We start from the raw sequence: 17,783 nt of genomic DNA, 5'->3' as shown, positions 1-17,783 counted from the left end.
ATTATTTTTTTCGTACTGAGAACGGCAGTTTTGATCACAACTCGTACAATGTTATCCAAAAGGCAAAGGCACAATAGCTGTCAGAAAGCTAGGTTATTCTTTTCTAATTTATATTTTTAATTTAGAGAGTACAGAAAGCCAGTTTGTAGCAGGTGCTATTGCAGTGCCTGGGAATTATCCATTGCCAAAGCAACTGGAATATGGGCACATGATTGATTGAGTGTAAATACTATCATAAATTCTGTGTATCTTCACTGTCTACTTACTGTGTTATATTTAGGGTAATCTCAGTGCCGTGTATTTCCTTCTGAATGGTAGAAAAGCTCAAGTATTTTCTAGTAATATGAAGTAAGTCAGAAACTTAACACAAGACTAATGGAGTAAAACAAACCACTGCAGTAGATATCTGTTGACTTCCTTTATTTCTAATTGTGTGGTACTACATAGGAAGGGACATCAAGAGGTCATTTAATGCAGTTCTCTTTGCTAAAACAAGATTAAAAGATCCACTTCAGAGAAGTTCTCATCCAGTTTTCTGTTAGAGAACCTATGCAACTATCCCAAGCAGTCCTTTTGCTTGCTATTATGACGTCCCATCCCCAACATCCTCCTCTCCCTAATATCCAGCTTTGAGCTTCCTTACTGCAGTTTAAACCTATTGTTTATTTGCTGTGGAGATGAAGAACAGATCATTCTGTTCCTCTTTTCAACAGTCTTTTATTTTCCTGATGTCTGCTATAATGTTGTCTCATCATTTTGTCTTTGTCTTTAGGCAAACTACTGGAATTCAATTATTCTTTTGGTATAGGTAGTATTGATTATTCCTAAGTATTCCTCTCCCTAGCACTTGTGCCATTTAAATTATGTTCTGTTTAAGAGCTAATCTCTGCCTCAATAGATTTATCATGTGGAAGTTTGAGAAAAAACCTTATTTTCATGCAGTGTATAAATAAATTATGGAAGTCTTTGCACTGGGCATTGCAGAAGCCAAATTACAAATGCGTTCCAAAAAGGATTATATGCAACCCTTATGGAAGATAGGTCACTGGGAGCAGCTGAAAATAGGTTTCCGAAGAACTCAAAGATAGGTGTTCTGAAACTAGAGGTTGTACCTGGGAGGGAAGAATGAGGAAAGGGTTGGGTTGTTGCCCTGTTTCTCATATTCTTTCTCGAAGCATCTGCCTAAGGATATTTCACTTACGACATTCTTTCATTTTATTGTTTCATCTTTAGTAAGCTTACTATATAGTGGTGTGTATATGCATTTTATACATTTGTCATATTACTATTTCCAGTAATCCCATAAAAGGATTAGGGGTCTCTTGTCTCCTACCAGATTGTGAGCTAACCCAGGGAAGGTTAAGAGGTTGCCATTGCCGTATTGCTCCTTTTGCAAACAGCTGCCTGAGTCTCTCTAAAAACATTTATCCTTCATCTTGTTCATTAGTTGCTGACCTCTATCTTGTAACACAAGCTTCACTCCTTTTTAAGATTGAGGGAAAACATTATGTAATTATGGACATAGTATTGTTCTTTAACATGTCTAATTATTTTTGGAATGCTCTGTATTTCCTGGTTTCACTTATAAGGCAGTGAGTTCCAATTTTGAACTATTCAAGGCAAAAATATTTCATAGTGCTTGTTTTTAAGCAGCTCATTTTGGTTTTATTGATTTCCCTCTTCTCCTTCCCTGTTTTTTTTTATTTTTTATTAAGAAATTTGGCTGAGATTGGTCTTTGGAGGAAATTCAATTGATTCTGTGCAAGCTAGATATTATTTGTGGGTTGTTGGGGAAAGAGTCAATTAATTTAATACCAGGACTAATATCTATCTCTTTTCCAGGTTCTATTTTCTGACTCATTTTGTAATTTCTTAGTACTGCTTATCTTCACCTGGCTTTCAATGCAGTGACATGACCGTGGAATCTTATTTTTCTTTTATCTGCTTTGGAAAAAGATTGTGTGTTTTGATCTCTAATCTTGTCCTTCCCAGAGCGGGTTACTGCAGTCCTTTTCTTTGTGGGCTGCAGGTGGAAACAAATGAAAAACTTCAGCTGGAGCAGATTGCCAGTTGCGTGATAGTATTTTATGAGGAGACTTTATGTAGACTATTCATTGCTAAGTCACCTTAAAATGAAATTAAGGTTGGTCCTATGCTCATACCTTCAGGAAAGAAGAAAGCCTTTGTTAGGATTTGAGTGTACTGGTAAGTCTTAATTACCCTGATCTGCTTCAGCTGTGGTATTCCCACCCCACCCCAGCCCAGCTGTGTGTACTCTCCCTTCAAGAGTTCAGACCTCATGCACTGCCTTCCTGGCTTGATTTGGGCTCTGCCTCGCCGCTGTGAACTTGCTGGAGGATCTCAAGTCTCGGTTAGACGTGCTGCCTTCTCTGCTCTCCACAAGCAAAGGTATAGTGTGAAAAGGCCTGTGTTATCACATGTGGCTGCCCTTCCTTCGAATTAGAGCCCTTCTGCAGCCTCCAAGCCTTGGCCTTTGAGCATTAAGATTAATGGGGTGGGGTTGGGCTACACTTTTGGTACAGTTGATAATAGGTTTGTGTGTTTTCGGAGGTCTCTGGTTCTGCATTTTGTTCTGCAATTTGTACTGTCTCTTGGCATTTGAGAGGTGCTGGAATGTTTGTTTTCTCATTCAAAACTTCTCTAAAGAGCTGTTTTGGAAAGGAATGGATTTTATTTGGTAGAGAGCTAACTCCTGTGTGCTTTGTTGCCTCCTACACCTGTGTGGAGGAAGTGTTAGTTAAAATGCATCAATCCAGACCTTAATCACAATATGTAAAATAAAAGAATAATGTAAAAGTAGGACGGAGTCTATCATGTATGCTAACGGCTTAATGAAATTGCTTGAGAAGGTAATAATCCTGAGCCAAAGTGAGACGCTACAGCTCTTAGCCTCAAAAAACCCACTACCTTAAGTGTCTTCCTCAAGGAGTAAATGGACTGCTTTAAAGAACCAGATGAATGAATAGCTGTTTGAACATACTTCTAAAATAGAAGCCTTTTCAGATGAGGAAATAGTCTAACCAAAAATCTAATCAGTTAACAAAAAGAGTATTGGAGTTGTTTAGAAAGCACAGATTGAGGTCAGTCAAATTAGCAAGGATTAATGTTTTTCTGAACTGTTGCAAGATAATTTTTACCTATTTACCTCAAAGTTTTGCTGCTGTGAAATAAACTATGGAGAGTATTGAGAGATTGTTTTCTAATACCTTTGAGTGACTTAGTTTATAGCTGAATAATTGAGTGGGGTTAGGTTTGTAGAAATAAAAGATGAGTGATGGTCATGAGTGGAATGAGAATGATTACAAATCATCAGCATGATTATGAAGATTGAGTGGAAGTCCAAGGAGTGCCTTAGAGGAGCTTTGTCTTCCTTTGTTCCTAGTTTGATTCCAATGCAAAACAAAGAATGCATTCATTTCCAAATTGCAGGTTTAAACTGAAGTTGTGGACTCTGTGGAGGTGTTCTACAGGTGCTGCTGTTCAAGTCTAATCACAATCCCAGCTGTTCCTTAATAGTGGATTGCCCTTAGAGGCTATAGGCTGCAGTAGCAAAGATGAGGGTGGAATTGTGATAAGCCTTTTTATTTTTTTCAGTTCACAGACAAAACTAACAAAACCTAAGCAATGAATTGACTTTTTATGGAAGTTCAGCCTTTTGTATTTGAAAGATGTTTGCAAGAACATCATGGGATTCTCTAATGCTTTTGTACCCTAACAAATCAAAAAGTAATTTTCAAACCTCCCTAGTATTGTGTTCTTGCATGACTTGCAGAATATCAAATCTTGGCAAATATTTTACTTATTCCTGTTTCAACAAAATAATGCCAATAGACAAATAATAATGCAAAAAAAAAGGTACAAGAAAGAAACAAACACTTCTTATGTAGGCTTTACACTTGGATAACCTGTTGGGTAACTGAAACAAGAAAAAGTCCAAAACCTGGAGGTTAATTGGCTTGAGAAGGAACTGATCATTTCTGGTGCTAGCATAGCCAGCAGGGACAGCTGAACTGGGCACAGTTTATAGATCTTAGTGCAAACCATTGCCAACTGCAGTTCATAATTAAGTGCCAGATTAACAACTGTCTTGTTAGGGTTTACATTCCTTGCTCCTCAGTGGTCCCTGATGGTGTAGTGCTAATCTTGATGTGTAGTGGGGACAGCTGAAGATGACGGTGTCTCAGGCATTTTAGATTAATCTGCTTAAACCTGTGCCTTACCTTTCTGAATCATAGTTAATAGTTTTCAGGGACCTTCACTTTGATTTTGGTTTATGTTGTTTAATAATTTCAATAAATGGAATATGTTACTCCTCTACTGAACAGTGCTGAGCTGCCTCTTGAATTTTGTTATGCAGCTTATTTGTTAATACATCCTGAAAATCTTCAATGCAGGTTCATAGAAGTGACTGAAGAGCATGTAGCTAAAATCCAGCAGTGTTTGATCATGCTGTGCTTACACCAGATCAGATTATCTGCTTGCAGAGACCTCAAACTGTGGTTTGATGTAACCATTAATGGCCATATTAAAAATGAGCTTATAACAAATAGCTGGATGGGTGGCTTTATTGTTGGTTTGAGGTGCATTGAAATTATGTAGCTCTAAAAAGCAAAAATAGCAGTGTACTGCTTTGAATCAGCTGTTGACTTTCTACTAGAATTTGCTCTCATTAAATAGGAGTCATCTTCCATGATTTTATTTTGGGTTTAATTAATCCCCCTCCCCCCCCCAAACTGAAAGGGTCTGTTTATTTTTTCATAATGTATCTTGGGTCTCTGTCATATGTATATCTCAAAGCAAAATAATAATGCTCTGTGTTATCCGATCCCTTACAGAGAAAATCCTGCACAGTAAATATAATGCAGAAAAGCAACACAACTGTAATAAAGTATGCATTTTTAAATGAGGAGTTGTGTGCTAAATACTTGTTGGTTACTAAGCATCTTTAGGAACCAGATAGCATTCCTTGCTTTCCACAGTAAGCTCTGTAATTAACAATGGAAATAAGTAGCTACAGGCAAGATATTTGTGCATATGTATGTGATAGTTTTCTCCCTCGCTGCAAAGGAATTGATCAGATTTGCATACTTGCTCTTTAGTAGGACCTTTATTGCCTTTTGTAAAGTTTTTAAGTATCTTGAGCACAGCAGCAGCTTCTTAATTGTTTGTGTGTTCATCTCATTTACACTTGTTAACTGCAAGCAGCATTGCCGGAGAAAAAAAACTGGACATTTCAGAATGGGAACGTGTGTGAAGCTGCATCTTCTGTGTTTTTGAAGATAATGAGAATTAAAATAACTAAATGCAAAAGAGAACAAAATTAATGATAATTGATCTTATGTAGTGGAGTGTTCATTTCCTCCAAACTTTCAATAGAGACAAAAGTTGCAAATGGTTTTTGGAAAGCAAAATCAGACTTTAAAGTATACAAGAGCCCAGCTACATGGTCATTACGCGTACTGAGCAAGTACACAGGCAAACATCACGTGTCTTAAAAGATGCAAGAAGAAATTTGAAAGGCATCCAGTTCTATCAGACAAATAAGTTGAGATGAAGTCTCCAGCAGAGGAGAAATTAAGAATTGGCCCAGAACGTGGGTGGTAGTTTTGGTCTAATCTAGTAGTGTGAATTTAATATCAACAGATTTGCTCCATTGAAAAAATGGGTTGGCATAATGCCTGTGGCTTCCATCAGAAAATAACTCATTGAACGCCATTACTGTACAGTATTTGATGGTAAAAGAGGTCTGGAACAGTCTTCATCACATGCAAATGTGACATATATTGCCAGAGCCGGTAGACTTTGGCATCAGAAAGCAAAACTAATCTTGCTCTGTAATTTGTAGTTATATTTTTTTTTTTTATTTTTATTATATATTTTTAGATATATATTTTTTATATTTTATCTTTTTTTTTTTTTCAAATGTGTGGAGTTTTCAGAACTCTTTAAAATGAATCAAGATTAAAATGCAAAACAGAGCATATTTCTCCATTATTTTTCTCACCAGTGAACTCAGTGGAGTTTCCTCAGTAAGCAGTTTGTTACACTGTATTCTGTGGATGAAGTTTCTCCTAATAATCCTTGTGTATGAAAATATTGACTCTGGTAGGTGACAATAGGAAAACACACCATGGACGGGTTTATTAAATGCACCTGATTTATATCATTCTGAAATGCAAAGATGCTTATGAAGTTACACAATTCTTTGCTTCAGAATGGGTTCAGAAAGACCTCTCATACTATGAAATTCTGCCCCCACCCCACCCCAAGATACTAGTTTTGCATCCTTTAATTTCTCTTAATGGTATAGCTCATCCATTGATGGGCTTGTTAAAGGAGACTGTAACGCTATTTAATGGGAAATGTTTTGCTCCTTCAGCATTCATAGTTGCAAACTTGTGGGGGATTTTTTGAGGGGAAATGAAATTCTAGTTAGCTTGGTTTTTTTTTTATCCTTGCAAATATGCAAAGCTGATGTAAAACTATGCATTTGGTTGTGGTTTTATGTATTAATGAGTATATGCCAGGTGCCAGTGTTTTTTTACAAAGGTTTTTGGTCACTATGTTCTTGAATTGTGGTTTTATGCTATTAGGAATAAAATTGAACTTAAAGCATCCTGACTTACAACATTATCAGTATAAAAATATTCTTACAGCTATTGCCAGGCCTTCCACCCTGTATCTTTCCGTGGTTATTTTTCCATGCTGGCGAAGGTGTACTTTATTATCTCTTTTTGAAGAAAGATTTAACGGCTTCTACTAATATTTTGAAAGCATACCGATTAACGCATCCTATTTGATTGTTAAATGCCTGACATAAACAGGGAGCTAAAAATCACTTTCAGATTTACATGGAGTTTTGCAGTATATTAGAATTTTCATACCTACTATTTACAGTGTGATTCTGTGAGTGGTAAAGCTAAGAGAGGTAGGGATGCTGTGCTCCCACCTTTCTTCCCTACCCACAGCTACGTGTTCTTCTGACCTTTCCTAAGAACTTCCTACATGGTGGTAATGGATGAAGTATTTTTGGCTGTATTGGCTTTCAGCTGGGTCCCTTCCCTAGGACCACAAACAAGTGGGTGTAAATATAATTGGCACTTGGATTGTGTTTTTTTTTAAAAAAAAAAGTTAAAATGTTACCATTTATTAAAAAGTAATGATGCTTTTGTGGAGAGGTGATTTTAAGTTTTCAGGGATTTCTTAGAATCCCAGACTGGTTTGTCTGGAAGGAACCCTAAGATCACCTAGTTTCAACCCCCCCGCTATAGGCAGCGACACCTCACGCTAGAGCAGCTTGCTCCAAGCCCCTGTGTCCAACCTGCCCTTGAACACTGCCAGGGATGAGGCAGCCACAGCTTCTCTGGGCACCCTGTGCCAGCGCCTCAGCACCCTCACAGGGAAGAGCTTCTTCCTTGTATCTCAACTGAACTTCCCCTGTTTAAATTTAAACCCATCACCCCTTGTCCTTTTGCTATGGTCCCTGAAGAAGAGTCCCTCTCTGGCATCCTTGTAGCCCCCCCTTCAGATATTGGAAGGCTGAAATGTGTGGATTTGTGTGGAATTTCTTTCATTCTTTCTCACATTTTAAAAAATCATGGGAGTAAATGTCTCCTACCCTTGACAACGCTCAGCTGGAACTGTCATCCTTCACAGGGCTTTTGCTAACCTCTTTTTAGCTGACAATTTTAAATGTTTATGTTCTCTGCAGGCAGCCTGTTCTAGCACTTTGCCTTTACTGTTGGCAGTTTTTTCTAGTATCAGCTTGACTTTTCCTTACTGCCATTTATTATGTTGTATCCTCCCAAATCTGGGCTTGCACAACAGATTAGCCCCTTCCTCTTCAGTACAGCCCTTCCTGTTTGAAGGCTGAAGCAAAACCCAAATAAGCATCATAACAAACCCTTCCTACATGAAAGGCAGGGGCTCCTGATCTGCTCCATACATATGATGGTCTGTATTTCCCTTCAATAGCATGGGTATGTACATAATATCTTTCAACATATGTTACACAAAAATAAATGTTTCATTATGCTGGACTAGACTTTTCCCAGTTATCTAGATCCCATTGCCAGAATAAAGGTACTGTTTTGTTTGCTCATTTTATAAATGACATTGTCTCTATGGAGTGAAAATAATTGTGTCTATTTAACTTTAGCTTTGTCTTTAGTTTGCCATAGTTTGATACTAAGATTGCAGAACCTAAATATATGTAGCTTATTTTGACATTATCGTGATGGTAGATAGAGACCTTGGTGAATAGTTTTATGACTGATTAGGTTGATAGCATCAGCAGAACTACAGACTGTAAAAGCATTAAACAGCACAGTTTGGTTGGTTGGTTGTTATTTAAATAAGTGAATAAAACAAGCAGCAGCTTTGTGTGCCCATCTCTTGAAACAGAAGTGTTTTCCAGGGGTTATGTTTGGTAAAGATTCGTAGGAAGGGAAGCTAAGTTTCCTGTCTGCTGGAGTGATAGTTTCCTTTCTGTCTGTTGTATGTGTAAAGACTTTTGGTTGGATTTGTCTTTTGCCTGTACATGTACAGTCGTGTACACAGCAGTTACACAATAGGAACTGTCTACCAGCCTCTGTTTGTGCACAGTATTTTTATATGGAAATAGTTTATATGCTCAGTTGTGTATTTTTGAGTGAAATGACATTAAACATTGCAGTGCACGCAGATGCCTGCCAATGAAGGGGTTAAGATTGAAGGCTCTGTTTTCAGACATCGATCAAATAGAAGCAGTCTTAATGTATTATACAATATGTTTGAGTAAAGACTATCAAATAATAAATTTTGTTAAATTTTCTATTGTAGCTAGGAGATGCATCTCATGGGAAAGGTTAAATCTAACAAAATGATCATTTGGTGCCTTAAGTGCTCTACTGAATCAAGGCTGCCTTTATTCTAATTAGAGAGAACTTCAAAATAATCCATATGCAAGGATGCAGTTGAAACTTGCAGTATTTCGAATGGGAGAACAGCAGGAATTTGACAAGTGTTCAAGGAAAAATGACTAATGGCTGCATTAAAAGATGAGGGGAATCTTTATATTTAAGACTATCTCCCTCAAATTAAGGCCGTATTTAAAAAGCATATGTCCCCCCACTCCCTCACCCCTGAAAAAAAGCCTTTAACACCTTCCTTCTTTTTCATAACTAACACATCTTTTTGTTGTTGTTGCTTTTCTTATATTTGTCAACATAAAAACCTTTCTTTTGGAAAATGTTCTCTTTAAATTGGCAAAATATTAAATAGAGCTTATTATAAAAATGAAGTATGCATCATTTGCTCTTTAAAAAGACCTCTTCTAGACTGAAAGACAGCAAATACAATTTCCTTGACTGTGCCCTAAAAGATTTGAAAAAATAGGAGTGCCAGCATCAGAAATGCTGACCCATGGAACTTTAGGGGCATGTTTTGCTGCAACAGAACTTCAGTTTACCTTTTACCTTTTGTGTTTGGCATGGTTAATATATCGTTCTTGAAATCAGAATTGCTTTTCCACTGTTCTCAAGCTTTCCTCATGTTGACAGGAAGGATTTGCTCCATGTTGCAGTATTTTCCTTTCTGTCCTGTTGTTACTGAGCAGATCATGGGAATGTATTGTATATGCAGATGATCCGACTCAACAACCATTTCCAATATGCTTTTCTGACTTTCATTGGTGTTTGTGAAATAAGGGATAAGAAACTTCTTTTAAAAGGAGTTTGGAATGCTGAAAAATCAGTTCTCACTTACTAGAGCCTTTCGGACATGCTGGTTTGGAAACATGGCGTCTTGCCATCAAAGCACTCAAACTTTGTGCTGGTACTTGAACACTTTTGAACAATTTCTGATTATTCTTCTATTATGTTAAATGGACAAAGTTAAAGTGAAGCTTACCCTGGAGAACAATAGAAATAAGGATGCTTTACTGGAAATACTGAGAGAAGGCATTTGAAAACTTTTTGCTAAGTATCTCCTGACACATGATGCTAGTTTGGAAAAAAAGAATGGTACCTTACTTTCAGAGTGTAAAATCTGCAATCCTTCTTTCCTCTCTTGAGGAAAACATTCATTATGTCTTTAAGGACACTAGAACTTCCTGATATATATTATGGAGAAAGGTCTTTAGGAGCTTATTGAGGATATCTATTACCTGCCTTGGTTCTAAGTAGCCCTGCAGTTCCTAGAGTAGCCTGTGACGCTCTGCACAGTGTCAAGAGTGCTACATAATGACACCCAGTCTTGGTCCAGGCGCTCGCGGTTCTGTTTGCGCTGGTGTACCTGTCCTCAGAAAGAGTCTGTGAACCCTGACAGCTTAGTAGAGACATAAAGTCATTTAAATCCCATAGTTTGTAATGGGATGTTTGGATCCCTGACTCAAGAAGATGTGTAAAAGAAGCTTAAAATAGTTTACGAATGCTTGCTTTTTGGCAGTGGGTTCTGAACTGAATGTCAAGCAGTAGAAGATTATATTGTATAGGTCTTCCATTTCCACTAGTATCTGTTCTTCCATAACTGTTAATGAGCATATGCATTAAGCCTTCTTCAGATCACTTTGGGCAATATATAGAGGGCTGAGACAACCTTACAGACTTTCTCATTGCTGTGCCTGAGAGATTTTGTCAGTATCCAACTACCAAAACGTCTTAATATCTTTAGACTTTGTGTCTTTAAAACCAAATCCAAATGCACATAAAAGGTTCCTTAGTATCTGTTCAATCTCACAACATCTAGTTCAGATTCTATAAAAAGGCCATGTTTTTTGCTTTCAAAATCTGACCATCTTGTAATGTGCCTACTTAATGCTGCATATTTTAGGTATCTTTTTTGCACTGGATGAAAGACATGCTTCTGACAATTGAGCTGCAGGTTTCTCTTTCAGATAGGGAAAGGTGAGTTGTGCTGTGCCTGGTTTTATGCAGTGAACTGACATATCTGTCTGATTCCTAGTTGCAGTGCTACTAGTTAGTGCCTGAAGAAATACCTGGGTTTGAATTACGAAACAGTATTGCTATAAAATATTTAGTAAGCGCTGCATTCTAGATGTGGAATTTGCAGAAGCCAATATTGTGAGTGGGAGCTACCTAAAGGATACGCTGCAAAGTGCCAAGGTGAAGATCAGAGGGCTGACTGGGCCAGCTCTTAACTGAAGACAGTGTGTAATTATGCAGAATAACATGGTGTCAGTAAGACTGTTCAAGAAAGACTTGAAAATCCAGTGGACTTAATCTTGGAGAATGACTTTAGCATGAAATAACTGAGTCAAAACATGTGCTTAAGTCAGATAGAGGAAGTGAAAATAGATATCCTCTTTCCTGGGTGAATATCTTCAAATAGGCTTTTTGACAGACAGACACACATGGCTAGCCAGACAGTCCCCAAATGTTTCCTTCCTCTTGCACTCATTATCTATAAAAATCTCCGTTTGTAAAGCTAATTTTTTATTTTCTGAGAATATTTGACAAAATGAGCCTCACATGGGAGGAACCCATGATTTAAGTCTTCTTGCACCAAGGTGTACACTAGAGCTCTGACCAGATGAGAGGATTTGAGACTTCCACACAGAATCATAGAATTGTTTAGGCAGAAGAGGCCTATAAGATCATCAAGTTAACCCATCACTGCCAAGTCCATCACTAAATCCTTGTCCCTAAGCACCACATGTGCACATCTTATAAACACTTCCAGGGATGGTGACTCCACCACTTTGCTGAGCAGTCTGATAATGATGGTGAACCCTTTCGCTGAAGAAATTTTCCCTATATCAAATCTAAATCATTTATGATTACTTGAGGCTGCTAAAGGTAGATTCCAGATTCGTAGGTTAAAGTTTGTAATTTATGCAGGTCTGTTTGGGCTGCACGTAACTTATACCGGGAGGGATGCTTGGGAATGTGGTGAAATAGTGCAGATTTATAATAGAATCATGTTGCTGTGTGGACATCATAATAAGCTGTGGGTTACTTTTGTAAGGACAGAGAGGGTTGAAATGAAGGCTGCAATAAGAAAAGCCTTTGTTTCTTGTTTCTTTTTGCTTTTTTGTTTTCTTCAGGATGTGCACTTGGTCGTGTCAAACACTACAGATGTATCTGTCCAGCAGTCCTTTTGGTGGGGAGGGGGTGATGGTTCTTTTTTGTTTTGATTTGGTTTTTTTGGTTGGGGTTTTTTTGCCTTTGAGGCTGGATTAGCTGGACATCTGGTGCTGGAGATTTTCTCCTCTTTGTTAAAAGAGACATGAGTTGCTGCCATGCCAGGCTTCTGATGCCTGTCCAGAAGATTCTGTAGTCACTGAGACATGCCGAGTTGTGGGTTTAATTATCCTGGCAGGTTTTAGAGAGAAAACAAAAGATGCAAATTGCCACTCTGATAACAGAAGCCTGTACAGAAAATTCCCTAACGGATACACATAAAAATGTGAACTGCTTAGTAGTGCGGCATCATTTCTACTCAGGAGCTGCCTAAATGTGTTCTGTATGTTTCTGGGAATTCCAGAGTTTTGATTGTGTTCAGTTTGATGCTTAATATGTATTATAAGATGATTATTTATGGCGTGAAAATAGTATATACCATTTACTAATTGTTTTGTTCTTCTAAAAAGCAGGGGTTTTAATGGATGCTGATCACGTTTGGCACCAGTGTCTATTGGGTTTGATACACTGTCGTTGGCCATAAATATGTTGTATATTTTATATGTTAAGTATTAGTATACAGTTAAATAATGCTGTATTTAACATACAGCTCATGTCAATGACTACATTTGAACTTGCTAAGGTTAAAATTGTCTGTAGGGCTTAGTATGTTTACTGGTTCTGCCTGTAAAATCTCTTGCCTCAAGGTCTGACTCCAGGCTTATGATCTCTCTGTATCCAGAACAAAGTGAGAGCAACTTGTCTTAGTCCAATTTTCAGTCTACTTTTGTGGACCTTCTCTTAAGTGTTGTCAGGTCTGTGGTCCTGATAGCACAGGGGTTTTTGCCTTCTGCACAGAGCAAACATTAAGAAGTTGTCTGGGACTGGTGGAAGCAGACGTACCTTTATTGCTACATGGCTGACCGTATGGGTCGGATATGAAGATCAGTGTTTTGGAGCATTAAGTCTGAAGAGTTGGATTGATTGCTGGGTTGCACAAGACTGTAGGCCTAAGAAATGTAGACTGAGATCTGAAGGGATAAATGTCTGTTTTGTTAAGATTGAAGTTAGTTTTCAAAACTGAATATATGTTGTAAAACTGACTTTTTGGTTCTGCGAGTCCTCAGGACCAGAATTAAATGCCAGACTGAATTGCTTTGGATTAATTCTGAGTGTATATCATCTCTTAGATACGTTTATTACAAGGAATGGATATAAAATTTGGGATCATTTGGCTCGAAAAGATTAGCTTCTGATCAAGACGTGGGGTAGTAATAAGGGTTTGAGCTACTTTGGTACAGAGGTTCAAATGTTTCTGAGTTGTTTTAGACAGAGAGGAAGCATGTGATATATATTAGCATTCCAGAGCAAAGCAAAACAAATCCAGCAGGGATGCTTAAGCCCTTATCCTAGAAAAGTAAAATGGTGTAGAAATGTGAATTGTGACATGCTACTAGTAGGCATGGAGAGTGGATTGTTAAATATAAGTTATAAAATTTGCATGCTAGAATATTCTAGGAGATGAAGTTTGACTAGGAAGTCCAAATACTGTTGCACTGTGATTTTTTTAATTAAACTGATTTTAATTTTTTCTGGTAGAAAGCATAATTAAACTGATTTTAATTTTTTTTCTGGTAGAAAGCATAATTTCCATAATAAAAAATAATAATAATAAAAAATCCATGTAAGACCAGTGAATTTTTGTTGTGTACATCTTTGTTTCTGTTCTGCACATGGGTCATAAAGTTCCTGACTTTACAATGTTGTGAAACCATGCTTCAGGAGTGTGCAAACCTGCAAATTATTGAATTTAGAAGATTTGTAGGTAACTTTGAATATTTTGCTAATTATTTTTTCACGATAATTAACTTGCCATGTAGACAAAAAGTACATGTATTTTATGGAATTGGGCCATGAATTACGGGGAACTATTTGATACTATAAATGAGATTCTGTAGTACAGTCCCTGGTAGTAACTCATACTGACTGCAGTTTGCCTCTCAAATTATGTGCGTATGTTAGTATTGGCTTTATTGGCTTGGGAACCATTTTCACCCAGATGTAAAACCATGAGTAAAGAAGAAATGCTTTTTTAGCCTTGTATTTCATTCAGGAAAGACTCTTCCAATAAGGAAACGCATGATGAATGTATTTACCAGGAAGTGCTGGCAAATGCACCTGCAAAGTACATTTGAAGTCTGATAGACAATGATGCTAAAATTATGTGGCTAAGTAAAATATCCCAGTTTCCACCATATTCATTCCATGTATCCTGGACAGCCCTAGCTTTACAAATGAAATGCTGGGTTCCAAAACAAGATCTTGGCAGTCCTTATGGCTTGTTAAAATTACTGAAGACAGCGGTTAAATAATCCAGAAAGGCAGGCAGAACAGTAAGATTTATTAGGCGATGAATAGGGACTGAAAAATAAAGAACATGATTATGCATCACTCTAAATCCATACTGTACATGCATCTCATATTGTCTGTTGATTTTTCTTGGGATGTAGTAGAAGCAGAGAAGATCTAGAGCAGAATGCTAAAGGATGATCAGTAGAATGAATCTTTTGTTTAGTAAGAACAACTTGGTTATTCTAGGAGGTTTTAGTATGGAAAAGAGATAATGTAGAGGAAATAGGAAGGACATGGAAAAAGAGAACAGGAGGTAGTTGCTTCTTCCAGTAAGAGAATTAAGGGCTATCAGACTCAGCAAGTGTTGGTTCAGTATGATTAAAGAAAATGGTTTCTCACGTAGCTGGAAGTGAAGTAGTGGAAGTTGATGCAGTGTATTGTACGTACTTACTGAAGTTTGTGTGGCTTCAAAAGCAATTAGTCAAGCAGGTGAGAAACTCAAATTATTAAGACTTATTGTATGCAAAAAATGACTTTTTTTAAAAAAAATATTCTTGACTTGCCAATCTCTTTATTGTAGAACATTCTCACAGAATGCTGTGTACTCTTTATCCCTGTATACTTGTCATGTTCTTCTTACTCATTCATCTGCTGTTGGCTGCTGCTGGGAGACAGAGTATTGAACTACATGGGTATTTTGTTTGACCTTGTATTCCTGTTCCTACAAATTAGATTACTCATGCATATCTGTTGAAAAAAATAACTTTAAAAATCTGAAAGTGAAAAGGGCTAACATCTACTTCTAAGTATAAATTAGCAACTAAAATCTATAATACATCTTACGGCTCTTTGACTGTGGCATCATTTCTTGGACAAAACCCAAGGCTGTAGCTCTGGCTGAGATGCCATGGTAGGTTAGGTTAACTGGGAGTGCTAACCCAACTTAAACCATTTTGTTTTTCTGAAAAACCTGGAAAATCTGCGTTAATTTTTAATGAAGATCAACAAATCAAGGAATTCAGGCAGCAACTCATCAGTGACAGCAACCTGTGGATAATTTATGGGCAGGGATTTCACAGAATCGCTGATGTGGGAAGGGACCGCTGAAGACCGTCTAGTGTGATCCCTGTTCAAAGCAGGGTCAACTGAACAGGTTGCTCAGATCGTTGTCCAGTCAGGTTTTGAATATCTACAAAGCTGGAGGCTCCACAACCCATTTCAGCCTCACTTAAAAACAAGCAAAGAAATGACCAAACAGAACATGGTGGCATGTTTTTGTGGTGCTCTTATGTTTTGGTAGTGTTTTTTCTTTTTTTTTTTTTGTTCTTCAGGATAAAGTTACTTTATTGTATTTCAATCTTTGCCTATTGTCTCTTTCTTCTCACTTGATACCACTGAGGAGAGTCAGCCTCCAACTTTTATACATCCTCACACTCAGTACTTACACACATTGATAAAAATCCCCCTGAGACTTGACTTCTCAAAGCTGAACTGTCCCAGCCTTCACAGCCTCTCCTCACAAGAGAGGTGTTCCAACCCCTTAATCCTCTTCATGGCCCTAAATTGTGGCTCCCACTTAAATCTCTTTAAACAAAGCCCATTAACTTTTAAAGAGATGATTTGAGAGAGTTGATTGCTCCTGGTTTTTGCGAAGCTTTTCTACTGGATTTGATTATTTCTAATTTGACTAAAATGGCCATATGACGGAGATAAGAGGTTTCTTGGTATTATTGTGATTCTTATAAATAATGCAATGCATTTAACATGTGCCTTTATTTGTGGTGCATTATGTGGACAAGCTATACTAAGTGTTCTGAATAGAAGCACTATCTGTTCACTTATGCTAATAAACGTGTGTCTCTTGCAAGTCATTCTTATTGACTGACATAGATGTTGAGCTCTTGTCTGACAGCTGTAAACTCAAATTTCATACCTCTGGAAGGGATGTTTTTTCTCTATGGAACAGTTCTGAATATAATAATGTCTGTAGCACTGTGTAGTCTTTAATTATATATTCAGCACTTTCTTGGTAAGAATAAGGTCTCTTACTGTCTGTAGTGATATGCAAAAGGCTTTTTTTCACTCTCTCTTCTTCTTCAGAAGACCTTTAGACTATTATGACATGTTTGCCTTCTTTTAGGCAACTCACTTAAATGCAAGTAATTGCATGCTGTGTATCTAAGCTTCTGCAGTTTTGATCGAGTGTAGTAACACCTTCACTTTCTTTTAGTGTTGCATATTTTTCCTGTACTGCTTGAACTGTTTTAATGTTCCTCTTCAGCAGTGCTTGCTTTCATGAAAAATCAATGTCTATTTCTGTAAAAGTAGCAGAATTGCTAAAATCTATTGCACTAGTTAAAGATTTTTCACTTATTCTTGCCAAATATTAGCTGACTAATTTCAGAAAGCTAAAAACCAATAAATATAGTTCTAGATAAAGAAAAAATGTCAAAAAGAGACTAATAATTTTTGAAAGATTATGTACTTCTTTAAGTTCAGCTGAATATATCTACTAAGTAGGCAGCTATCTCAAAAATCTAAGTGTTAAATTAGAGGAAGGGAGTCCTGAAAAGGAAAACATTCACTTTTTGAAAGACTGAGAGGTGCCACTTGCCCATTTTTCACCTCGGTACTTCTTAAGAATTTGGTTCTGTACAATTTGAGATGAGGCTGCAGTTATATATTGGAAGTTAGGGGTAGGGGTGCTCCAGAATGGAGACCTTTGGGAACTACTGTAGGTTGCGATACTCCAGAAGTTAAGATGATGGCTGCTATCCCTTCAGGTGTGGAGGCTGTCATTCTCTGAGCACCAGGAGTGATTCTCCTTCCTCTGTCCAGTCAGAGGTTATAGAGTAGAGGTTAGGATTGAGAGAAAAACAGAATAGAGAATTTGAAGGCTTTTACAGTTGCTGAGTTTTAAGTGAGAGCTCTTCTTCCTTTGACAGTGGGTGTTGTTCTGCTTTGAAATCCACAAAGGGGTCTCCAGCCTCTGTTCTACCTTTTCTGTTACAGTTTTTATAATGAGTGATCCCATATTTGAGGATCAATTATAATTATACTACAGGCTGAGCTTGGCAGTATGGTAGGTTTGATTGTTGCGGCTTCCAACAAGACTCTGCCAGTTCTTACTTCCAAGGGCTGTCTCCTCAGTGAAGCATATTTTGAAATGCATAGAAATCACAGTGACTTACAAAAGAGATGGCTTTTTTTGAGCCACATCACTGTATTGCCTGGCAGCAGTGATTTAAGACAGGATTGCACATGATTTAAGAGAATTCGTGTTAACATCTT

The 17,783-nt window shown here is 37.5% G+C and overlaps 1 long non-coding RNA gene across 1 annotated transcript in view; it reads left to right on the top strand.

Annotated features, from left to right (window-relative positions):
* Positions 1–1,882: 1,882 nt before the first annotated feature.
* The window catches only part of LOC134168093 (uncharacterized), a 339,651-nt gene continuing 323,750 nt past the window's right edge, over positions 1,883–17,783 (top strand). The window contains exon 1 of the long non-coding RNA XR_009966403.1: positions 1,883–2,409. This is a non-coding gene — a long non-coding RNA (uncharacterized LOC134168093). The remainder of the gene's footprint in view (positions 2,410–17,783) is intronic.

This window comes from Pezoporus occidentalis, unplaced genomic scaffold, assembly GCF_034315485.1.
Source record: "Pezoporus occidentalis ecotype Australia unplaced genomic scaffold, CSIRO_AGI_Poc_V1 ctg30, whole genome shotgun sequence".
NCBI lineage: Eukaryota > Metazoa > Chordata > Aves > Psittaciformes > Psittacidae > Pezoporus > Pezoporus occidentalis.
The sequence above is the reverse complement of the archived record's forward strand: the minus strand, read 5'-3'. Positions and strand labels throughout refer to the sequence as shown.